Source organism: Ruditapes philippinarum, unplaced genomic scaffold (assembly GCF_026571515.1).
Source record: "Ruditapes philippinarum isolate M1 unplaced genomic scaffold, ASM2657151v2 ctg674_1_1_1_1, whole genome shotgun sequence".
Taxonomy (NCBI): domain Eukaryota; kingdom Metazoa; phylum Mollusca; class Bivalvia; order Venerida; family Veneridae; genus Ruditapes; species Ruditapes philippinarum.
Genome location: NW_026864021.1, coordinates 154,547 through 178,343, shown reverse-complemented (window position 1 = coordinate 178,343; position 23,797 = coordinate 154,547). Strand labels below are relative to the sequence as shown.

Sequence of the window (23,797 nt, the reverse complement as noted above, 5' to 3'; positions counted from 1 at the left end):
TTTGAAAGCTCTTATCATTAACCAGACACCAGTAAAACAAGAAAACACAGGTAAAATAAAGGTATGTTTGTGTAAGACTTAATGATTAAAACATAAAAGGAACACGTGGTTCTGCACGTGGAATGCATGATATGTATGTACGTCTGTAATTGTTATTAATTAATTTCGGGAATCCATCTCAGTAAACCCCATTAATGTTTTAAGACCAGGAAGAAAAATATCAACAACAACACATACCAGAATAGAATATGACTCAAGTAAACATAGGCATTCCCCGGAACACACAAGCCTTGGTATTTTTTCAATTAGCTCTATAGTTATTAAGTTAACGAATTAATGTTAGAAATAAAACCATTTTTTAATTAGAAAATTCAGAAAAGGTTTATTAAGAATATTATATTATTCAACGTAAATTAACCATATTTCATTTTTCTATAAGAAAGGTTAGAAAAGACGTAATAGGTAAACAATTGTACTGGTCTAAATTCCTTATTTATTCCGTGTAGGGCAACGACTTTAGTGGTACGCAGCATGCGCATGCGCAAGACAATAAAACATCCGGTTAGAAAACAAGACAACCAGTGGCAGCGTAAGAAGGTCTATCTGATGACCCGTGAACACAATTATATAACAATAACATAATAAATTATCTACCCCATCACCATTGTTCTAATATTGATTAATGCACATACATACATACATTCTTCAAACTTTATTTTTCGTTCCTTATATTTTTTTTTTAATAATCAGGTGACAGGAATTTTGTTCTTCCGGATATTTTGGTGAGAAAAATTACTAATTATGGCGGTAATTTACTAGTTAATCCATTCTATGTTAAAGTTAAATGTAACTCGTCATTATGTTCAAGGGCTTTTTATTATGTTCTGCTAAATTTGTATTGTCATGCTGGACTTTGGAACAGCAAAATGTATATCTAAACGATTTTAATAACAAAAAACTAGGTTATTAGACTAGCCAACAGACGATAATCTGACCAGATTACACGTGCGTGTAGGCAAGCATTACTGTGACCAAGGCATATAACTATTGCAGCTTATACCGAGAGTAAAGGCAAATTGCAATGCCAAGAAAAAAATCATTGATAGATACCAGACTATAAATACCAGACTCTTTATAACTGTAAATATTCAGCCAAATATAAATAAACGATGATATTTTTATGATAACATTGACATCAGACATTCCCAATTGAATGACAACTATAATATTACATGTATGTATTTTACCATTCGTAAAATAAAAAAAAATAACATGTATTCTTAACATTCGTAATAATTCAACAAATACCTGTATGTACTTTTTAAATATCTAAGGAATGTTCTTGTGAGTGTTCAAAATTTGAAGCTTCTAATTTCTGAAAGTATCTGCCTCTAATTAGTTAATGAATCATAGAGACACGTGCTCACGTGCAAGAGTTCATACCTCTATCGTCTGCAGTAGCTATGACGTTGGTATGCTGCAGGTTTTTTATTCATTTTGTGCACTACCTGAGAACGTAACAAGTATTTCAGCATGTTTCATGTGTGGTACTGAAACATTACTCGTTTGATTCGTTAAATACACCGGTGTTACAGTGTAACATGTATTTTAAAACCTTTAATGTGATGTCAGTTTTTTTTCCACAGAAAGACGTCATGACTCTTCGGCAATTTTAATTAGTTGGTCGAAACTTAAATGATTAAATCAATGTGCTACATATAATCTTAAATTTACATTTTATATACAGCAGTAAATGATTTATACTTTCGGAACAATAAAGATTTCATCAGTCGAATTTAAAAGCATCTATCAAGCGATAATTTCTTAGTTACTTCTTTTGTATATTACGTTAATTACGTCTTTTATACGTAAAGTTTTTTTTTATACGTTAGGTCAGACATACAAAATTACGTGTATACAGTAAACATTTAGTTCATACATTGTATACAACAATGTTGATTTTCCAGTTAGATCTATAGAGTAAATAAAAAACCTATATAAAACACATTACAGACGTGACACCAGAATAAAAAGATTAACATGTTTTCTGGTAACATCTTTAATATGCTAGATTAGATTATCAAGATTATGAATGACTGTTAAAAGTGATTGATTGATCGTTATCAGCACCCAGACGGCCGCCACACCCACATCTTGATAAAGTCATCTTTGTTGGGTAAGTTTTTGTTAACTTGGCATTCGTTTCTGTGGCATTATCTTTTACCTCTCTGATATTACAAGAAAATGAAATAATTCAAATATAGCTCCATTGTGTTTTACGTCTTATACGCGCGTATAAACGGGTAATTTTCGCTGAATCATGATGACTTAAAGATACAATTGTTGTACAAAATATCTTTACAAATTAATTAATGTCAAAGTTATTTTCAATAGATAATGATAAAATGTAAAATACCGATCAATTATGACTTTACTGCAATTGGAAACCTGAGTTATATTAACCATAAGCATGTCCGCATGTTTGTTTTATTAAGACTATTGAATAAGTGACTTTGGTTTTACGGCGTTTGATCACAACAATGCTTTAATCATACATCTATCACCGTCTTGCTACGAATATGTCACTGAACGTTATATTTATATATTAAAATTATCATTAAATGTGTACATAAAACAATACTAAATGAGACTTCACTTCACTACTACAGGCCTTCATGGTTAGCTTTCAAATATGGATATTCTCTCTTCAAACATATAAAGAGTAAAGATAACAGAACAAAATCAAATAAAACTACACTTTGTCATTATTTACTGAAATCGTCCCGTAACGATTGAAAATTTCCTCACAGATAGAAACTTTATATTATTCAATTATAAATACATTTCTATCTGAAACATATTACTGAAAAATAAAACATAAATCAAAATAGTCATTAAACAAAATAAATCAATATCTATAAAGGAGTGTTCCACTTTTAGTCAAACAAAGAATTTGCCAGTATACTAGTAAAACCGCTTACAATAGTAAAGAAGGTACGTTAAAATGTCTTCAATAACTGTACGTATTTACAATGGACCAAAAAATGTGTTATCATCATGAATACTTGATGGATATCACAGGTCATTTATACGTATATACTACATACTGATTAATTACAGATGATTAGATATACTCATAAAGTATAATATCAGTGATATAACGGATATATACCTGATATCAGTCTTATCGAGGAGTTAATACCGCTTATACCGGTGCTAGGGGGCATGAGTGGTGTAAACTCAAGTACATACTCGATAAAACCGAGTCTTCATTTGTCATATATTTGTTTTTGTTTCGAGGGGTCTCCTCCTAAGAATGTTTATGCACATGTATTTACACAATCGTATCTAACCTCCCGTGTTGACAAATATAAACATCTTTAACAAAAAAAAAAAAAAAAAAAAAAAAAAAAAAAAAAAAAATAGCCAATTCTTATTTGCTTTAAATAATAGTAAATTTTATTGCTGTGTAGTATGATTGCTGTAAAGAGTTGAGACAAGATTAAAACATACAAGAAATTTTTGTTGTTGAATCACAGTTGCTATAAAGACAATATATATGTATACATACTTTTAAATATTGAAGACATAGTTATTCATGTTAATTTTACATTGAATCGGCTGTCCTTTATCATTGAAAGCATTTGTACTATGTTATAAACGATTAAGGAGAATAATTTTATAACACTTTGTCATTCTAACCCTGTTTTGGAAGACTATTTAAAATGCTTTGTATACATTGTATATTTCGTAAACTGTAACATGTATAAATAATCCGAGACAAAATATGTTTAAATTAAACATTTTTTTTTATTGTATAAAATGTTCTTGAACTCATCAAGTAGAATCTTCAGACTTGTTTAAGATTTAATATTTTTGTTCATAACACATATTTTTTCTCTCTCATTATACCAATCTAGCTTAATAATCAATTAATCACATTAATCAAACACATACGCCGTCAAATATTTCAACGCGATGTCAAAATTTATTCACCTGATATCATTATTCAAAAGAAAATGAAGTAACTTACCATGAAGCGTGTCAATCAATTCCCTGATTTCTAGTTTATAAACCATTCAAATGTTCCCTGATATATTTTGTTGATTTAACTTTTTATCACAATTTTATAACAATAACTTCTGTATACCACAATAGCGCAAGTTGTGTAAAATCTTTCAGTTGTAATTATTTTTTTAAAAGTTTTGAGTCATTCCATTCCTTTCGTGAATAGTTTAACACCCGTTAATGACGAAACACTTCCTCAAGCCCTACTTCCACTCCCGAATGTACTCGGTAAAACACTCAATGAAAACATGCACAATTACTTGTTACAAAGTATAAGCAATGATATAACTTTATCACTGATTATTTGTATACAGAGAGTAGACAGAGATGGAGAGAGAGAGTAAAAAATGATAAGCCACATCATCATTGTTGCCATAGTAACTACAGTGGCTGTACCGTTTACTACTTGAGTTACACATGTGCAAAAGATTATTAATAAACCCCACGCGCCGCACATATTATTTGCATTGTAGTTCTTTACGTTCTTTAAGTTCTTTGAGTCACAATTTACCAATCAATATTGGTGATACATTAAAGCTGTTTTCTCCGACAATGTGGGTTAGAGATAAACGATAATATTACGTAATTAATTCAATTAGGGTGATTAGATATTGATCAAATAATTGCGAAATAAACATTTTTTTCTTAGTTAAAATTGCATAAAAACAACAGTTTTACTACGTTTTTTTTTCTTTTATTACGGTGTAATTCTTTTCCATTTTCCTACAATTTTCCTACAAATGTTCAGTGATACAATATAAAACCAGCTACAAAGTACTTTACTTTCTTCATTACTTCGGAGACGTAACATTAATATTATATTACTTGCGTGTATGAATACTATTAATTCATAAAAAAAGACAAATGAACAAATTTAAATCTCATACATTAATTAGTTATAAAATATTCCGTTCTAATAACTACGGTAGAGAGAAAAAAAGTAATTACAATTTCCAAAAAACTAAACGCTCATTTCATTTGCATGATCAATAAGAGTTTTTGAATGAGGCTGTTTTTGGTCGTCTGTTAAAACAAAGTTAATATTCCCCGGACATGGAGAAACAATAATATCAATAAACTGTTGCCATAAGTTCGTGATGGTTTACATCATGATACGAGAATATCAATATTATAATAACAACCACTCATATTGCCCTGCCGTACTAACATATACGATATCCTTCCTGCTCAGATAAGATCGCTATTTCTAAGATGGTGCTTCCTAATTCCTTTGGTCCATTTAATCCATTTACCAGACCTGTACATTATTACTAATAATGAGTCTGAAAACCCGGCCTGTCTTATTATATCTATACTATATTTACTCACGGTTTTTACTCGAGTATTAAAAACATCCGCAATAAAACTACGATGCAATAAACACAAAGTTCATCGGTGAACAAAGTTACAAAAATAAGTAGATATTTTTATAGATAGTAAATCAAAAGACTTACTTTTCCAAATTGAACTTTCTTCTTTTTATACGTGTATTATATACGAGTACATCTGAATATTTTTCTTACGACATTTGATATTTTAATTAGCACGGTTATCACAAGTAGTTATTATTAGAAAAATAAATTAATTTACTATCGTTTCTTTCGCATAACAGTCTGATTATAATATAAATTGCAAAAGCATTTCAACAAAAAAAACAAGCAAAGTATTTACACAAATAGTAAAACATGAAACATCAGCCGTGAAATAAAAAATAATGAAGGGAAAGTCTTTGTTTGAATCTACCTGACGCCTCAAATGAAATAATTTTGTTTCTACATACGATTTGAATAAAGTGGTAAAGCGTAATAATATGGTAAATAAGTATAATCAAAATAAAACATCTTACTAAAGCACAACATATGTAGGGAGTCCTTAACTGATTAACAGGATCGGTTTCATGATGAAATATCAAAATCAGTATGATACATCAATGATCAAACGTGCTTTAACAATAATCATCTAGAAAGTGTATGATTTTACTCATGACTCAATAATCAATTAAATTAATGCCCGTAAAGGCGGAAGAAATAACTATATAAAGGGCTAACAGCTGGTCAGCTGCTGCTATTTTATGTTGATCAATACTACATATATACACATATACCTACTTAGATGTGATGCTTGTACTTTTTTTTGTTAATTACGGAAATGAACAATACAGACATGCTTTCTTCTATAATGAATCAAGGAAGGTCAGTAGGAGAGTTGCTATGCAGTGTTAGATATCACAGAAATACCTTTAATGCACTTAAGATACAACGTCGAGTAAAAGAAGATGTTTTAAGCAATTCATGTTATTTAAATGGTAATTTTTTCTTCATGAGCTGCCCTTTATCATTATCATCATTTTCATAATCATCATTATCTTCACCACCACCTCCATCATCATCATCATCATCATCATCATCATCACCACCATCATCATCATCATCTTAGTATTTGTCATAAACAACTAGCAGGAAGGACCTTAACACATCACTTGGGTTTTTACCTCAATGTGGATGTGAAATATCAATAAAGTATTTAAATAGTAATTCTTAATTTATTGATTAAAACATCTAAAAATTCCAGAAAGTTTTTTTTATTAACATACTATGCCTCGCAAATGTGGTAAATAGATCTGTTGTCCCAATTATTCAGTTATCATGTTCAATGTATCTCGCCCGTGCATCTTGCATTACCGGAACAATACAAGAGCAATTATATACTACAGTAATAGCACACAGGTGAATGCCCGCAACAACAATCTAAGAATGCATTACTGTATCGATTATTCCCCTTTCACCAATCATGTTTCCAAGAGCCCGTTGCTAGAAACCACGGTTACAAGAATAAACTAAGGTTGTCATTTGCTAGAGGGCTCGTATAGTTAATGTCAGTACTTTTTATACAGATTTGTAAAGACCTTTAAGGCATGATTACATTCAGCATTTTAAAAGACACGTAGTAGTGTTTATTATTGTAAAATGCATTTTTACCTCTAACCTTTTGCACCATTCTTACTGTAAAACTAAATAACGGTAGAATTTCTGTTACCGAAAACAATATATAACATATAACATTGTATTAGCTAAAATATCTATATTTATAATGGTCTAGCCAGGGAAATAAATACAATTGCTTTGAGTGACGGTGTCTGATCCCATACTATGATCAATTAAATGGCAAATATAATTGGTTCATACCAGAGAAAACCATACCATAAAAATATAGACATCGAAAGTAAATACAGTAAATCGAAGATATATCTTCCAAGAAAACATAAATTTGGTACGTGGTTATCAATAACTTATTTTAAAAACACAACTTTTTATTACGTTTACGAAACTTCGACTATGTGCGGATAAATATTTGTATTTTGTTCTTAGACTAGTTAATACAGAATCAATCTCAAACAGAAAAGAAAAATGTTCAAATTGTTCACTTGATGAAATACTAAGAGATTAAAGTTATCCTTTTGCTTTTCATACATTGTTCTTTTAATAGAATTCCTAAGTAAACAAGTATTGAACACGCCATCTATTCATTTAAACAATGATTGTACTTGAAACTTAAATTACCATTTTAGAAATCGTACCGGGTTGAAAATAATCCCTAACAGGAATTTCTCATGCTATTTGAGTTTCCTTTTTAAAATCATGGGCTTATAAAGACCGGGTATCCCGATGTTACAGTATATTTACGAATTTAAATAATACCAACAGAATTTAAAACTGTTACATGTTCAAGAATGTTTGGTTTGAAAAGCAATAACTAAATTATAGATAGCTGACGCATTGCATCAAGCCGAGAATTTTCGAAGTAAGAGTTCGCTTAATTAGTCATCTAAGAATGCATTACTGTATCAATAACTTCAATAAAATTAAACTTTGATCTACGAAAGGCTATGCCAGATCGGTGTTTTATTCCTGAACTTCTTTTCTCGTAAGTATTTTTGTAATATTTTCCTTGTTTATTCTTCAAATGAAACTAAAAAGACTCTGTGTGCCTTAATAAACAACATTTTAAGACACATTTCTGCATTTGGATCATAAAGTCTACTTTCTTAAAGAGTTTTGAAAGGGAAATATTCTTCCATATTCCCGGGGTTTAAAGCAGTTGAAGGGACATTTTGTAAGAAATAATAAGCCAAAAGTTCTCTTAGACATGCTTGTTTGCTTTACTGAAGATCATTTGATGAAATAAATACACTATTCTATGAAATAAAAAGACGTTTGTTTGTTTAGAAAATTGCCTAAAACTGTAAAAAAGTGAGAACAAATTTACATTGAATTGGAAATATCACACATTAGACAGCAATCTGACAGACAGAGCTAGAGAGTGTCAACATTTCAGGTCCAGGGATAACAAAATACCGTTAATTCAATGATTCCTTCTTAGTGTTAGACATATAAATCAAGTTGAATTAAGCTGGTTTATATCATTTTGACATGTACGTTCCTTATTTGTAAATTGTTCTATCTCTCTCACAGAATTAGTCAAATTATGAATAATATATCAATAAAACTTTTTGAATGAGATGGTGCCGTTGATCCTTTATCATTCTATTGCTCGTACATATTATAACTAAACTTTTAAAAAGCTAGGAATATATAGGTTACCACTTTGAATACTTCGTTTACTTTCAAATTTTATCCAAATTTTTACGTAAATCTTGGACAGTCAAATTTGAATGTCAAACCACTCAGAACCAAACAAATAGTTGAGTTACTCGGCATCTAATATGGTAGCAAACTGTTAACAAAAGCTATTGAGATATCGCTCTGTAGTCTAAGGGTTATAAAATAGAAATAGAAAAGGTGTTCCCCAATTCTATGTAGGCACATTCTACTCACGTACGTCTTGGTCTCAGACATAATAAATGATCAGAAGCAATTTCCTCTTACGATAAATGTGTCGAAGTCCTAATTCTTTTTTGCAAGCTTGGAAGCTATTGTATACACCAATTGAAATATATTGCTATCTCGTATAGCTTCTACTAGGTGAATCGATTTGTGTGGTTCATTTGTACTCGAGTAAAATTCGTGACGCAACGTGGATTTCCAATATTTACAAACATATTATATAGTAACATATTACTTGATCCGTTAAATTCTTGTTAAAGGGACTTAAAATGTGAAAAATGGACAGGTTTTATAGCGAATTAAATAATTTACATTAATCTGCAAACATAATATAGACATTTCTGACACTGCTTCATTTATTTACAACTAAAATAATTGTGACTATAATTCAATCAAGTAACTTTAAACATTTAACAATGGATACTATGTCTTTCATGTCATTTTAACAGAATCAGATTAAAGAGAATATGTATAAATTAGCGTTTAAATCTGCATCTTGACGACATACACATTTTTTCAACTTTGTTTGAAAAGAAAACAAACTTTTAAAATGATACATAAATAATACAATTGATAAGTTATCAGCTATGACAAATTAAAATGAGACTAAAACAAATTTTCTACAACTGCTAGTTGACTATCTATTAAAAAAACAATGCTAGTTGTTTTTAAAAAAGGAATAATACACTGGTTTAAATTTCGAAAATTTTGCTAAAAGTGTGCCTAATACTGTCCGGAGATATTTGAACAGATGAGCAACTTTATATATTAAGTTAACACGAGACATCCAATGTATGCAGCGTGCTCACATACTTCTGCACGAAGATTCAAAAGTGTATTTTTTATTCAAGAATTAAACAACAAATCACCAGTTACAATAATTTCATATAAAAGAAACGCTCATTTTGACAATGCTTTGAATGTTAACTAAAAACATCTTGTACTGAAGTACACTGGCTATGTTGATAATTCTCAGAATTTTTGTTTTATCTGTTCATAGCACGAAACAACAATAACAGTTTGTTTTCTTGAATTTTACTACGTAATCTTCACTTCAATAAACTGTTTCATTGTTCTCGTTTCATGTAAATCTTTTTGTATTTATATTAAACATTCATGTTTTACGTAATGTATGCGCAAATGACGTATAAAGATGGTTCATGAAGTCCGTAGGTTGAGCTTATCAGTTATCAGTCACTGAGCAGATTTTGCTGACAGAATGATCATTGTCCTGTAGTTGTAGCGTTACACATCCCCACCGTTGTTTTAATGTAATCTCTCATGTAAGGTACAGGCACTTAATTGATAACTGAAATAAAAATCTGTGTTCTGTTTAGGTAGATTGTACCATGGTAAAGAACAAGCTAGTCTTACAATAACTGTGCACGCACTAATATGTCTGTAAATGTTCCAAGTGACTGTCAACACCTTCAAGTAACAAATGTGTTGATTAAACACTGCTTTGTAGCCGAAAATACCTCTACGTTGTGTTTGCCTTTTTCTTGTGCCAGTCAAGGGCACCATTTAATTAAATAAAACAACGTTATGTTATTTTCGTTTTACTATTCCCCAGACAGATTTTGAAGAGCTAGACTGTACAAAAGTTAATGGTGAACCAACAAAGCCTATTATAATAGAAGAATTATATTGATATATGTATATCACTGTCAAAATATCTTCATATGCGTGCTACGGTGATAAGAGAAATAAAAATATAATAGCGAAATGATATAAAAATAGCGAATATAAAAAAGAAATATAGTGTCACTGTATGCCAATAATATAGTAACATAACTTTGACAAATACAAACTGACGGCTGATGTTAAGGTAATTGCAGAGTGCACCACCCACGTCTCTGAACTTCACAGCCAAACCACGACAGCACAATTTTACACTGTCTGAGTTAAATTTTGTGACTACAAATAATTGTTTCGTGCAATCTTTGTCTAAGATATCACATTCACGTAATCTACTTTAACATTTATAACATTTTATATATGCCACAAATTTCTGCAAAAGATCAAAATCTGCATACAACGTATCAAACATTTTATATTTATTCTTTACTGTATAAAATGTAAGAACAAACAGTACTTCTTTTCTCCAAGAAAATTGATCCGCAGTTGCTTCCCTTATACTATTATTCGAGTTAATTATATTTCAACATATTTGAAATTTTGAAATTTGTGATCTTTTAAATACTCGCCGCAGAGTCAGGCCCTGTGTTCTTAGGATAGCTTTCATGCTATATCTATACATGCATTTATAAATGTATTATCATGAAAAATTTAATTTTCTAATTGCCTAAATGCTATTATTTAAGTTTTGTCACTAAGCGTTAATTTAAAGCGGCTAAATATTATTCGGTACTGTTGTTTCAAACATTTATCCTCTTCCCAAGTACTTAACGAATATTTATAATACAGTGCAGAGCCTCATTGTACATTGCAATAAAATAATAATATACCGAATAAAAACATGTAGGAATACTGAAACAATGAAGAGTGTAAAACGTGCTGTCTCTTTAAAGAAAAGTTTATTTGAGTTTTTTTTCCAGAATATTTCGTGATCAAAAATGCGCTTCAACAAATCCAAAGTTTTAAATAACCCAATTATAGAATGCAATCAGAAATCTAGCTAAAAACCACGGATCAATAACCAATAAGGATGTTAATCTTCACATGGCACTAGAACTGACACCTTCAGATTACAACTGTTATGTTTTGATCTTGTCTAACATCTGCTCAAGATAAAACAGAAAAATCAAGTGTCCGAGAATACAAGAAAAACGCCTGATACTGGTCTGCAGTTTTAATAAATGTCAAATCTAGTTAACGGCTACTTTTCCTACTATTGAGAAAATCTAGAGTAAATAGCCTCTTGCACAAAGGCGTCTGTTGATGGGTGTGAATGAACGGCGATATTGAGATGCGTTATGTCCAAAATAATTACTAACAAATCTTGCAAACATTTTAAATCGATTTTACTTGTAAAACACAAGTTTTAGTGGAATTTTCATAGACCCATTCGAAGATTCTTTACAATATTAAACATACAACCATATAAAGTTTGTGTTTTAAAGATTGTATCTATGATGATGAAGATGTGAAAGATCCATCCTATATTGATTTACGATTACTATTTGTAACTGAACGTAAACCTCGAGTCTGAAAACATCATAAGCTGTTATCTGCATAATTAAACCTTTTGAGTCGTCTTCTGTTAATGTTGCACGATGTACTCGAGCGTTTGTTATAGCATGCACAAACGTTTCAAGATGTTATCATCTTATTTTCAAAACATTATTCTAAGTGTTGATAAAAGCGCAATTTTTGTATAATATTTGTATTTTGAAAATGCTGGAACTCGAAAAGCAGTACCATATATAGTTAGTAAAAAGGTTTAAACATGTACACCAAAAGCAAAAAAATCAGTTTGTTCTTATAAACACACCTTTACTTAAACATGTTTAATGAAAAAGTTTTGAATGATAGCAAATTTGATGCAATGTCTTTCAGTTGAACATAGTATGACAGACTTAAACCACACAGTAAATGTACATATACATACTTATTGTCCAATCGGCATTACTTTGATTTTGTGAAATATATTGTAAAGATTTAATTAGTTGCAATGTACTGTTCTTCAAGTAGTCCTTTTCAATGTTGTCATATATATCGAATAACAATTGTACAGAAAAAATGAGAGGACAACACACAAAATGCATCTCTTCCCTAATACATGTCAATCAGTAATTATACAACAGTTTGTTACGTCAAGATGTTTCAGAATTAAACATGAAACAGCCCAAAGTGTAATTTGACAGCTTAAAGTGAATTTGAAAATGAATCAGTCAAAATAATAGCAAACATGCATCAATAATTGGTTCATGAAATATTCATAAAAACTACAAAAAAAGAAAAACAACTCCAAGATATCTGATTTACTCTGAAACACTCCAAAGAGAAAATCAAAGAGTTTTCTTCCTTTCATAAATTTAGTAAGGAACAAAGGGATAGAGCTAATAGAAACAAAGATATTTCAAACTGACTTACGTATAATGCAATCAAACGGACATTAGAAGTATATAACTAACCAATGATCTAACCAATGATCTAACCAATGATTCTCTAATATTGAGTTAACACTAAATTTTTTGCAGGCTTATATTTTTTTATACTTGCGCATTGAAACTGAATATGCACTTTAGCACTTCATATTACAGGGATTTGGTCATCTGTCATGTCTTTACTGTTAATACATATATGATATTTTCAAAGGTAGAAATCTGAAGAATTATACCTTTAACCCATGTCGGACAAAAGATTTAGGATTCGATGACAAATTAATGTATAAAAAAGCTTTTGCTCTTTATATGTTACAGAAGACCAAATTGTTTTATAATTGCTCTGTATACATCCATTTCAAAACCAGTATGTCCCCTAACCAAGAACAAAATGTACATTATCGGTTTAAAGAAATGCAGCACGAGAGATATCGACGTGCACGTCCTCAAAGCGACTGATGAACACACAATAAACCATTTTGTATGATGTAATCAGGGGAATGTCAAAGACCCTAAGCTATTTCATACTTCTAGACACATTATGTTTCACTTAATTCAACTGAGGTTCACACTCTACACTGTTTATGATGTCTGGTTCTAGACAAATTAATTTACAAAAACAATCTTCTTTGTAACGTCAAATCCGTTGAGATTTTAGGGCCTTGTTTTGCCACCACAGATTTCAATGTATGAGCTATGTCGTATCAAATCAATATGGTTGCACTGTCGTCAAATGTTAACACTAGAAACAGTATATAAGTTTTCTTATAAACCAGCTTTATATAGCTATTCCTTTGGCGAAGCCCCACTGTTTCATTTTGAGTTTCAAGCTAGAATTTGAAAAAAGTGTTTGCTATCTAAATCATGTTTATTGTGTTCTCATATACCGTATAAGTACTTATTTCTGCGGGCTTAATATTCTGCGATTTTTGTTAAAATAAGGGGTTTTAAATTTCTGCGTATCTTATTTCTGTGGTGTCATCATTCTCGCATTAATGTTTTTTTTTATGTCTGCGTTTTAATTTAGATATTTTTACAAAATTAACCGATACAAACAGACAACATTTCAAGTTTTGTTGATGTAACATGTACATTACTTCCGGTAAACATGCAGACGACTTATGTGTTTCATCGTAATCATCATGTATCGATATATAAACGTTAATAAACAAAAATCAACAACGTGCAATGGCAACAATTAAAGGGAGACACAGGCAAAATTTTCATTTCTTTGTTTTGATTTTTTCAGTCATCATTCTGTAAATGCCCTAAAAATGAATATATTAGACAGTCAAAGGAACAAAACTTTTCTCCATATAAAGAATAAAATGGTAGTTTCCTAACTTGACCCGCGTGGGTCAGGTTAGAGCACTAGGATTTCACAATATTTGTCAAAGTGAACTCTGGAAACGTTAAAGAACATATCAAATGAATGACTTAGACTTGTTTCAATCATACAATATCCATAATATCTGTTATTGTAACTTCAAGGGTTTGTTCAAGTCATGTGACTTGTTTTAAAACTATTTGGCGATTCTATTCGGGTCTAGATTTTGTTAAACATATATAGATATAATTACGCTTCAAACCCAAAATATTTAGAATTTAAACAAAAATTCATGCTGAAACTTCAAGAAATGTCATTTTAGCGTGATTTAAGTACATTAGATCATTTTAATATTTTTGTCATTATTTTGCCTCAATATCCCTTTAATTGTAATACTGCATGTGTATAAATATGAAGTGTGAAAAATAAACAATGGTAAAATCGCACGTAGACACAATATACTGTACAAATACAAAAGGGTATGTTTAGCACCCGTCAAACTACATGTATAATAGTTTTATTTAAAAAAAAAATCAATCTTAGGGTGAGCGAAAATCATACAAACATGATATTTATTTAAACAAAAAGAACAAGTAAAGTAACTTTTTTTTCTAATATTTTATTCATGACGGTATATACATAAAGAAAAATTCCCATCTACAAAAGCTGATAACGGTACATGGTAAGTAATAGAAAGAGCATCGAAACACGAGGCTTTCTGATTTGTACGAGGGGGCGTAGCCCCCGAGTATTAATCAGATAGCCGAGTGTTTTGATGTTCTTTCTCTTTTTGTATCATAGTTATGTCACAATATGAAACCCCGGGAAAAAAGTAACCAATGAACGAGAATCTAAATATGATATTTATGTCGCTTTCCCTTTCTCTTCCGTCACAATAAGTAAACCCCAGCAAAAATGAGCCAATCAATTGACATGCTCTGGAGTGCAGGTAACTAATACCTGCATTCCAGTTAACGCACTGTGCATGTATATGTATACGATTTATCTCTGACACGTTTTCAACAGAAAGGTCTCCAAACTATGATACAATGTCATTATACAGTACCGGTAGATGACATATTCCGACATAGACATAGGGAAAGGCTTAATTTTCTGCGGTTTTTAAATCTGCGGTGTCATTATGAACCCAATGTATAACAAATATGTCTTTGTCAAAAAAGATGCGCTTCATATCTATCCATCAATATTTAGTAGATAATAAATTACAATAATTTCACTTTTAGATTACTACCTTTAATGTGTTTGTTTAGCAAAAGAGTATGCTGTTTTTATGTTTACAGATGCATTCTAAAAAAGAACTGTTTGCTCTTGTTAAATATTTTATACCAATTTCGGTGTGTACTTGAAGCACTTTGATTGTATTATTTACGAATCTTCACTTAAATGGAACAAATATACAGGAACAATAATTAAGAGGTAACTGAACATGTGCAGTATGTCATTGTCCGTACCGTACCCCTAATCACATCTATAACTGTTTATTTTGGCTAACCAACAGTGTGCAGAAGTAACAATAATTACACTGTCTCATAAATACACATTTTAGAATTGTCTAATTATCATTGAGAGATGCAGACACCATTAACAGTTGATGTATTATTCCACTAGAATAGCTACATCAAAAGTGCATTCCAAAGGTCAATACGACTAATGTTACTTGATGTTAAAGTTCATGAACTTTTGACAAAAATGATTTGAAAATCAAGATCATATCACTCATTTTAATCTATAATTTCCAAACTTTTAGAAACATACACTTGTGCATATTATTCGGGTATTTAAGAAGATTCTGTCCCATGCAGAAATGACCAGCATAATTCTCCAGTTATTTATATTATTCTCAATTAAAAAATTCTCAAATAAAAAAAAAATACATTTTTAATTTATTCATGTATTGAATGTTTTGCAGTTTGTGTTTAAATTTTTCTTATACAATTAATATTGTCGATCGAACTTTTTAAACAAAAACTTTAAAACTTTGGTAATGAAAATTGCAAGCTACCATCCTCGCCCTCTAGCACACTGTGAACAAAAGCTCTAATTATTGACAAGTCAGTATCTTAATATTCAAAAGATATAAACATTGTCAATGTTAAAGTAAAAATAAAAAAAATGTTCAGATATTCAGTTTGTATATTATAATACACTACAGGGAGAGCATGATCTAAAAATGAATAGATCGCTGCGACCCTTGACAGGCATGTCAAAAAATAATATAGCCTAATATACTTTAAAAGGGAAATGTCTAGACTGCCTTCTTAAAACCAACTATAATAATGACAGCATTTACTTTGTCATACATTATAAAGATTGCTGTACTGTGCTCAAGGAGACAGTCTTTCTTTGGATCACCCCTAACCAAAATATTTTTGGCTGAAGCATCAAACGTTGGTCAAATAAAGAATTAGACAAAATTCTATTAACGGCAGCTAATTGATATGGTGAGATAGGGGTTCCTTGTATTATTAAGGGTGTTTTTAATTAGCGTTTCTGCTTTATGATAACATATCTTCATTTAATCTTGATTTGTAGACATTATTCACAATTGTCACAAGTTCGGAAATTCATGGATATATAAGACAAAGGGTAAACTAGGTGATGACACCTGTTAAAAGTTTCTACGTTCCTTTTTATTTAAGGTCACTTTAAATATCTACATATGTTTTTAGTCACACATGCATCACAAATGTATAACAACATAGTTTTGGCACTTTGAATACCTACATATTTTTAGTCACACATACATTACAAAAGTAAAACAAACATAGTTTGACGTTTTGTAAAATAACATAACCTTTGACCTATACATGTTTTACTGGATCAGTAAAATTATTGCCAATCAATATAATCAATATTATTTTGTATGCAAACTTACATTTTTTTATATGATTTGGTTGGAAAATAAGTTGCGTTGACATAGTAAAATGCCATTTTGAAATATTGTATATTTTTTCTGACGTTAGACTTCGGGTGAATTTCTGTGCAACAAACCACCATCTTACTAGAACCAGCACAAGCTTGTTAGATAAATTTCTCAAATAGAATTCAAAGTTCAAGAAGAGATTTGAACATAATTGGTGTTGATTTGAAGTCCGCGACCTTAATCACTCGGCCACAGGGACCACAAATATTTTATTCAGTTTATTAAAAACGTTATATCGATTCATGTAATTTGTTTAGGAATGCAATCTGTCAACTAGAGAGTAGACGACACAACTATCTTATCACGTGATCTACAGTTGACGTTAATGGTGTCTATCTTTTTGTCGCAACCTGCAACAGAAGCAATGTTAAGTACAGACACATTGACGCTTTCTGAAATAGGAAAAGACGTTATTGATGTAATGTCAGCAAATTGATATTATGATAACATAAATGTTCAGAAATATCGACGACACCCGTTGTTCTAAACTTAGTTTTCTAAGGAGAATTTCTAAGGAGAATTTTCTTAATATTTTCTAGTTAAATGTTACAGGATAAATTGTACCTATTCATCTATGAACTAAAATAAATCACGACCGGTCATTTAACCAAATGCAAGGATTGAATGATTGCGCAGCCACTGAAAACATCTTTAACTTCAATCTTGGATGACATTTTAAATTCTATTTACTGAAACAGCTATATAAATAACGCTACAAACATAAATCAAAATCAAATAATCAAATTATAATTATATTTTTTTTTGTAAAATTAAACATTTTTCATATGCCATGATTGTTTACTTTCAACACTACAACACTTTGTGAATAATCATGACAGAAAAAGTGTAATTGGTGAACAAAAATATGAACATACCAAAACTGGCATGATATAATTGATGATGCCATATAAGCAAGTTCCATTGATCAAAACAAAGTTATATTATGTATTTAACTGCAATACAAATATGTGTATTTTCTTATGTCTTCACTATTTTCATATCAGAGTAATTTCAATAACGTAGAAGAGATGAACAAGGAAGATCAACGTTCAGTGTTCGCAGTCCCCATTCGGTCACAAAAAATTATTTGATTTCATGTCATTATTGCTTCCACAATATTGTTTCAAATAATATTTTTGTCTCGCAAATAATTAACATAAGTACGGATATTATTTTTGTACAACAATTCAGTGTTGCAACTTCAAACCATTGGTTATATCTTAAATTACAACATTGCCTTACATTGAAATTTCGCCAAAATTGTATCATAATAAATCAGTAAAGAATGAATAAGTTGTTGCAGCAAATCAAAAAAGGTTGGCAGCCTATCTAATCTAGTCTGAGCATAATGTTGATATAGTAGACTACTTAAACACAGCACACAGTGTCATTCATTGTGAGAGAAGTGAGACGTAAGAGAGATTAAACGCTGCCTGTTTCCGGTAAATTGGTAAGAAAATACCTCTATAAATTACTGATAGACACATGATGGACATACAAAGTGCTGAGGCTATTGACTACACTCAAATATTTGTTGGCAAATATTTCATAGTTTCTATATAAGAATACGAAAGGTGAGAAACGTAACGCTAAAAAGTATCTCGAATTATTTTATCCTATTCTTCAAGACTTCAGTTTCTTCAAAAGGCAACATTATAAGCTAACTGAATGATAATTTATTTCTAGATAAAATTCGACATTCAACTACAAACAGTGCTATACATGGAAAAGGACATTTTAGAAAAAGCCAATATGAAGTATGAAATAAGTTAAAACATGCATGCCGATTTTCATCTTAAATATTCTTATAATAGTGTATTTATTTATTATGCAAAATTTGCAGTCTGCAGGATTAGATATATATCTTTTCAAATTACTCTTTAAATCTTAACATAACCCGAGTATTTTAATTTGACTACACTAAGTCTGTATGAAAATATGTGAAGAAACCGTTTCTAGTTAAGACGAGAAAAACAAACGCTCGTTTTATATTGTCTTGTTCTGACCAATTTCATTCATTATCTTTATTACATCAGCTTACAAATACATCAGGACAGATCGTAGAATTGCTGATTTGCGTTCTAAAGTGTGCTCATATAATGGCATTAAAACAAATGTCTACAACTAAATCAATAAATGGATGACTTCAAACATAGAAACAACAAAAGTTCCATATAAAATAAGGTTTGTCCTATACCAGCAAATACAGTCATTTAGAATTGTTGTGCTTATAATTAAGCCTTTACAAAATTGTCGAAATTTGTTAAACCATTTTTGAACTAGAGAATGGCAAAACATATCTTTGATATTGACCTTTTTTCTCTCTATCTAGATATTAATGTTTTAGTTATCAGAACAATTTTGAAACTTTTCAGACGTGCTTAATAAAAAATACTTGAACTAACCGACCATGTCGCTTCAATGCGAGCAATCCTCTAGTTGTTAAGGTATATGCCTCTCAGTAAGAGCCCATCTGAGTAACGACCATATATTCTTATCTTGCCCTTTCCAGGAAAAATACTTAACATATCGCTGCTAAATGACTTTTTATCACGTGCATTAAACCATATTCAACGGAAGAAGCGTATATATACAAAATCAACATTAAGTTTTCGGATTATTCAAAGTCAAATAAAAATTTAAACTAATTAATATTTTAATGGGTAAATAATCAAGATTTACGATTGAAAACAAATCTAAAAAAATCAAACTGATGGGCTTTAAATATTTTTATATATGAAAGGTAAGGTAAGCACAATATAAAAAATGCTCTGACCATTGAAATGTGTGCAAAAAATAGAAAGTATTCGTTGAATTAAGAGGATATTTATGTTAGACAGTTTATTGACGTCAAGTGATAGAAATTGTCAACACATCTTGATTATAGCATCTGATAAATAATTGGTTATTGCCCTCACTGTAATGGGCAGGGGGAACGTTTCAACCTCGAGTAACCTTATTCAATAAAACATGAATGAAAAACGGCTTAGATCGTGGCATTAATGTAATAAAGAGAGAAAAAACTGAAGATGAGTAAAGTTAAGAGAAAACATACATTTTTGCTCATGGTTTTTGAGACAATTTTAGAAAGAAGCCAGTTATTTATAAATGGACAATACAGAAGTAAGTCCAGAGTAATTCATGAATGAGTAAGCGATATTGACTACTACATGGACTCACATTAATAAAACTTCAAAACTGAATCAATCTGAGGAATATAATTAAATCACATGTGCAAATGAACGGCAACATTTTTCAATTACATTCGAAAATAAAATAAATGAGACAGAAGATGAAGTTCGTTCTGCAAAGCGTTTTAATGACGCATTCACATTTTGTCAATGATAAAATGAACGATTTGAAGAAAACTAACAAAAGACGGAAATCTAAAATATTGAGCGGCGGAAACCTTTACGGTTGCCTATCACGGTCAAATAAAATTGGCTCTGCAAATAAAAGGCATGCTAAAATAATACAATAAGTTTGAAAAAAGTGTATTTGCTTCTATTTATCGAGTGTAAGTATCAAATAACAATGTCTAATAAATGACCATTTTAACAACTTATCTGACGGATTTTTCTGAAATTTCAAAAGAAAAAAATGTTTTCTTTATAAATAAAGGCTCTAAAGGTTTCTTTGGAATAAATATAAGGTGTCAAAAAGGTTTTTTATGCATATTCGTTTTCTATAGCCTTCTCATGAAATATGATTTGTATAGAGATAAAAAAAAGAAACTAGACTGACGGTATTAAGTTCTTTGCCGCTATTATCGATTCGTTCATTTCTCCACCATATAAAAACTGATATGGTTTACTAAAAGACAGATTGTACCTTTGATGTACAGTGTTATTGTCATTAAAGAGAGTATAAAGATTGCTTCCAAGGAAATATAAACTGTATTATACCACGCTGGAGCTGAAATCTTATTACTAATTATGTTGAAAGATAATGATAGTTTGCAGCGATATGACAAAAGTAGTTTCAGTGAAATGTTTACTATGTTGTACTACTAACCTAAAACATGTACGACAGGCAATAAAACTTCAAGTGCAGAGTCACGTAAAATATATAAACAGCCTTATAAATGAGCAATATACTTTGTTATAAGATAAGCAGAATACAACATGCTTTTAAAGCCTGCTGGCGGTAACGTATTCAACATATGCGACCCGCGCAAGGCTTTTGATAATAGTCTGCAATATCCGCTATTTAGTATTCAGTCAGTACATATTTTGGACTTTTTTCTCAACAAGACGCATTGTTATATTTAGATTGAACTATGGATTAGTCTTAATATTTCACCACAGTATAAAGGGTATAAACTAGAACTTGATTTTATATTTAATAATCGTCGTGAGGACTGCAAAAGCATTACAGTTAATAAACCGTTCGGACTTGGTTTATAACATTTATTAACAACACAACAACACAGCAAATGCTTTTGAAGTATCTACGTTTTCGATCAGGAAGGCATGTTGTTTTTTAAAATGAGATGTCAGTCTTAATTTTTATGTCCGAAACAAGAATTGAATAATTTAGATATTTTCTTAATGCTAACAAACCAGTCTGTCAATAATATGAAAGGTTTTCAGAAACACATGCAGATTAAATTTGGAAAAGGGAATTGGAATTCTGTCATAGAAGAGATATTGTACACGTTCTGCACTAATAATGTAATTCCCATTTAAATATGTTAAGGTCATCAAATTTTCTTGATTGTACATCGTTCATGACAAAATGTACTTTTATTGATATGTTGTTTGGATATTTTGAAATAAATTCAGCTTTAAAAACTTGTATATCAATACAAAGACATAGATAGATAATATCTATCTACATCTCTGATAAATATAACAATTGATAAAGTAGACGAAACCACAAATTTGGGCTTAGAATTTCTACATGTATATTGCTGCAGTTTTGAAATTTCCTTCACACTAGTTTTTATGTGGTTTTACATAACTTATATTTATTTAGTTTTGCTTTGTTAATAATTATATACACACTGTGCACACACCTGCGTTAAATGAAATGACAGAAATAGAAGCATGTATACCACAGCAACATTTATTATGTTTTATGTTAATAAATATATGTCAACATCTCATTGTTCTAGACAGACTTTTAAAAATGTAATCGGATACTTCACAGGCCAAGTAACTAAATCTGTTTACTTTAACAGTTAAATATTGATGCTTTTAGAAAGAATATTGGGGAACTAGATTTAAATTCTGCTCTCAAATGTATAAAAACACTTCTATACGTGTTAGTATAAATGAAGACATTGTCGTTATTTCTGACAAATTTATTCTTAAGGGAATATCACCTTTTTGACATTTATAGATATGACATTTGACAGTGAAAAGTTGGCTGATAAACTAAAATTCCGGGAAATTGTTGCTGCCTTCCAAATTGTATAGCGCTTGTAAAAAGAAAGAAGAAAATAAATTAAAAAATAATATAAGAAAACAAAAACAAGAAATACTTTTCTTATATTCAGTTATGATATGAAGAATTCTGTCACATCACATCTTCAGAAATCACATGTGTCGACTGACAACGGTGTGACATAGGTTACACCGTAGCTAATTGTTATGTAGCTCCTCAATTTATCTGAAACTTTCTTCAGAAAGATTTAAGTGAAATTGTTTCTAAATATATCGTGTTGCATGATACTTGAATATATGGTGTGTAAGTTTGTTAAGAAACACCATGCACAGTCGACAAGGTTAAAAAGTTCAGATCTTGGACTCCTATCAGGAACTGCATGTGTTTGATTGCGAACAACACAAGTTTAGTTGCCTTTTGTCGTTGATTGAGAAGATACCTGGCAGAAACTGACATTTAATAGTGAAGAATATATTAAAGGTTGTGTCAATTGAAGGAAGGCAAGTTTATGCTATTTCACATAACTATACAACCATGGGTACATATAAATTTAGCTGATTGTTAATGATAAGTTATTTCACTACACGTGAAAACATATTTAATAAAATTCTTGCATTTTTGTATTACTCAAAGGACACTATTTTTATTTGTTTGGGTCGTCAGACCAAACAAATAATGGTAGCGAAATTTCAGACTCTTATGCTGTTAATTGCAATTGCCGAAAGTAGTCCGCTTTTTTGAAGCGAGTACTTCCCTTTATATGTACACTAACGCCGAAAAATTCAGGGGAGATCACTGCGTAAAGATGGTTAAATGACAGGCGCATTAATTTTTCAAGCAAAATAATTCCCGAATGGTCGAAGATTTCTAATATTGTTTTATTCTTTATAGATATACATGCCTCCATGATTATTTACATCTGTGTTAAAGTTACAAACCCTAATTTAGAATAATATGGTTTTCTTCAAACCGTTTACATATAAATTCGCCGTGGCCGAGGGGTTTCCGCACTCGCTTAGGAAGTGAGAGGTCTGGAGTTCAAATCCCAGTTAAGGCAACTCATTTTTTTTCAAATTGTTTAAGTCAAATAAACATTGGATTGATTATCAGTGTTGCAATTAGTCTTATAGCCAATTTACTACAATTAAAACGCTGGAAA

The 23,797-nt window shown here is 30.5% G+C and overlaps 1 protein-coding gene across 7 annotated transcripts in view; it reads right to left on the bottom strand.

Annotated features, from left to right (window-relative positions):
- LOC132724139 (innexin unc-9-like) overlaps window positions 1–23,797 on the bottom strand; it is a 160,423-nt gene that overhangs the window by 26,254 nt on the left and 110,372 nt on the right. Inside the window, exon 1 of one of the 7 annotated variants that reach the window (XM_060708959.1) lies at window positions 4,034–4,406. The exons of the other annotated variants lie outside the window; for them this stretch is intronic. The gene's annotated coding sequence lies outside the window, so the exon portion shown is untranslated. Of the gene's footprint in view, window positions 1–4,033; window positions 4,407–23,797 lie in introns of those variants that run through there. 7 annotated transcript variants of the gene reach the window in all.